We start from the raw sequence: 3,324 nt of genomic DNA, 5'->3' as shown, positions 1-3,324 counted from the left end.
AAGCAGAATCTTGAAGAGATATTTACACTCCCCATATTTGTTGCATCTTTAGTCACAATAGCCAGGACGTGGACACAACCTAAATGTTCATCAACTGATGAATGGATAAAGAAAATGTGATATATGTACATGCAATAGAATATTACTCAGCTTTAAAAAGGAAGAAAATCCTGTCACATGCTACAACCTGGATGAACCATGAAGATATTATGTTACGTGAAATAAGCCAGGCACAAAAAAGCATGTGCTGTATGATTCTACTTTTATGAGGTATCTAAAGTAGTCAAATTCATAGAAACAGAAAGTAAAATGGTGGTTGTCGGGGGCTGGGGAAGGGAGAAATGGGGAGTTGTTGAAGGGATATAGAGTCTCAGTTTGGCAAGATGACAAAGTTCTGTCACAACAGTGTGAATGTAACTTAACACTACTCAAGCATACACTTAAAAATGGTTGAAATGGTAAATTTTATATTATGTGTTTTTTACCACAGTTTAAACAATTTTGTAAAATAGTAAATATGAATTGAGTACTTGTCACTGTGCTGGGTGCTGCAGCCAGAGGGAAGGTGACTTTGGGGAAGTAAAGGCCACATGGTGCAGACAGGGCCATTTGGAAGGAGCAAGCAGAAGCCGTCTAAAATTTTAAAGCAAGGGAAGAGGATGATTCCATTTACATTTAGAAAATAGAAAATAAATTTCAGTGTGGAAAGTGGATTCGATGAATATAAAATTATTCACTACAACTATGCAAAAATATGCATACGAAGGAAAAAACTAAAGGGCATTAGCTTATGGGTGTCTGTTTCCCTTCATTTAAAGAAATTCTTGTTCTTGTCTTCTCTAACCCATAAAGGGTGTAGCCAACAGAGCCACACAATTTGAAATTTATAACAGAATTCTATACCTTTCTCTTGCTTGGCTTACCCCTCCAGTCATGCCAATTAAAGAGCAGTTCAGAGGCTGAGTGTCTCCTGTGCTGCCACCTAGTGGTAACTTCCAAGCTGTCAACAGGAATTAAGATTATGCCCATAACATTTTGTTTCATGTCAAATAATCACAGCCCAATCTAGGAATATGGTTGACATTATTCTAGTAAATAACCTTAAAGTATGTCTCTGTATACTAGTCTTGATTGCAAGTGGTTGGTGGATGAACCTTGTGATCTCTTTAAATCCCTTCCAGCTTTCTTTTATGTGGTTTAAATTGGAAAAAAATTTTTTTTTTTTAAATCTGGAAATTTTATATTAACATGGCATATTCACAATAAGAAATTCTGTTTGTTAGGGTTTTAAAAATGTCAATATTTAGTAATGAAAGGACACTAGAGATTTTATAAAAGTAATGATTTTTTTATATCAAGATATCATGGCTAAATTTTTTAAATTGGCAAATTTGATATTTTCTTTGCCAACTTGTTATTTTGCAGTTAGAAACTTCCTAAAGTGTATGATCAGATAATCCACAGGGACCAAAAATGGTATACTTGGAGATTCAAAAAAAAAATTTTTTATTATAAGAAAATCTGTGGCACTTGCTAATTAATAATTTTTAAATATGAAAGAAAGTAAGGATTTTATCCCATAATTTAAAACTATGTTATAATTAATAGGAAATGTTAATTTTTTTTTTCAGAAGAAAAAATAGACCTTACACATCAAACTGATGTAAGATATTTCAAAATCTTACCTTATGCATCTGGGATTTTTTTTCCCCTTTCCTTTTCTTGTTTATCAGTTGTAAAAACTATGTAGCAAACTTTTCTACTTTTTAAATTCCCAAAGGATGTCTCAGTTTATGAATGAATCCGTATTTTACAAACAAACAAACAAACAAAACAGAGAGAGGATTTGGATTCAGATTGTCTGCTTCCAATTCTGACTATGACCTTTCTAGATACATATTGCTTGGACAAATGAGTCTAATGGTTCTTGTCTGCAAAATGGGGTAAAAACCCTACTGACCTGTAGGGATTTTGAAGGATTAAATGAAATAATGCATACAAGGCACTTATAATACCTGGTTTGTAAGAAATGCTTAAGCAATCTTAGCTAACATTATTACAAATGAAGAGAGTCTATCCTAATGAAATAGGTCAATAATTATCAAAGCAGCATTACTCAAAAATCTTCCACCACATCAGTGGTGTGATTGCTTTAAAGCTTTGTTGTCTGTGTGTTGAATAATTGACACTTAACTCCAGTAACTTTTATTTAGGAGTTGTTATTTTGAAGAAATGATGATCACATATGGATACTAGAGTCTCTTCTTCCTTAGAGATCCATCCTGGAACAGAGTGTTCAGAAGAGAGACAAGAAAATGAGCTTGACTGAGAATAAGACCTGTTATAGAGTTTTAATTAAAAGGGCATAATAATTCAAATATTACATAAAGTTTATTCCTACTCCAAAATATTTAAAATAACTTCTTGTACATCAGTGCCTTTTAAGTAAAGTTTTAATAGCTCTTGAATTAAGCAATATATGGTTAAAATTTAAAAGTCATTTTAATAAACAAGGCTTCCAAATGCCATTTGAGGTTTTTTAAAGCATTGATTGTTGCTCACCATGTTGTTTAACTGGGGAAACAGAACAACTGGAGAATCTTTTATGATGTAACGTGCCAGAAGTAAAAATATGTACAGTGTAAATTAAGTACAGAAATCAGAGGGATGCAGAGAAGAGCTTTGAGTTAGGAGTGGAGTAAGGAGATCAGACGAGATCGGGCGCGTTCAGTGGAGTAAGGAAGTCATCTATGGAATGTTCTGGAAGGTGCGATGTTGACAAAGTTCTGGATTGTTGGAGACATTGTCATGGACTGTCTTTCAATTAGCAATAATCACGCCTCGGATAAACCTCATTGGCTACGATACTGCCACCGTGCAAAGCTTGTCATGGACTGTCTTGTACTGAGTGAGACTCTGACCAAAGGTCAGGCTGGTCAGGGTAGGCTTGGTGGATGGAAAAGTTGGCATCTCTGCTGGACCCTGAGAAACAGGGGACGGTGGTCAAGGTATCCAAGCAGGAGAGATGGAGTGGGCAAAAATGCAGAATTTGAAATATACCTGGTGTGGTTTGGCCAAAGAAAGAATGCCTGGATGGTGCCTCTGCTAAACATTAGAATTAAATCTCAGATCCCAGTGTGCTGATCTAGCCTCTGTGCTCCTGAGTCAAGGAGGCACTGCTTGTGAAGAGAGCTGCTCTATTCCACTTATTTAGTCATGTTTACTTAATTTACTAAAGAACATGACGTAATCCTTGCCTCAAGAATCTTGGTAGTGACAGCTATGTGAACTTGAAATTACAGAGCAGTGTGGTAAGTGCTCAAT

The 3,324-nt window shown here is 35.2% G+C and overlaps 1 non-coding gene across 1 annotated transcript; it reads right to left on the bottom strand.

Annotated features, from left to right (window-relative positions):
• Positions 1-2,745: 2,745 nt before the first annotated feature.
• LOC118025835 lies at positions 2,746-2,885 on the bottom strand. The gene has a single exon (XR_004683398.1). It is a non-coding gene; the product is annotated as a U4 spliceosomal RNA (small nuclear RNA).
• Positions 2,886-3,324: the final 439 nt, after the last annotated feature.

This window comes from Mirounga leonina, unplaced genomic scaffold (genome assembly GCF_011800145.1).
Source record: "Mirounga leonina isolate KUSES-001 unplaced genomic scaffold, KU_Mleo_1.0 Mir_201, whole genome shotgun sequence".
Classification (NCBI taxonomy): Eukaryota; Metazoa; Chordata; class Mammalia; order Carnivora; family Phocidae; genus Mirounga; species Mirounga leonina.
The sequence above is the reverse complement of the archived record's forward strand: the minus strand, read 5'-3'. Positions and strand labels throughout refer to the sequence as shown.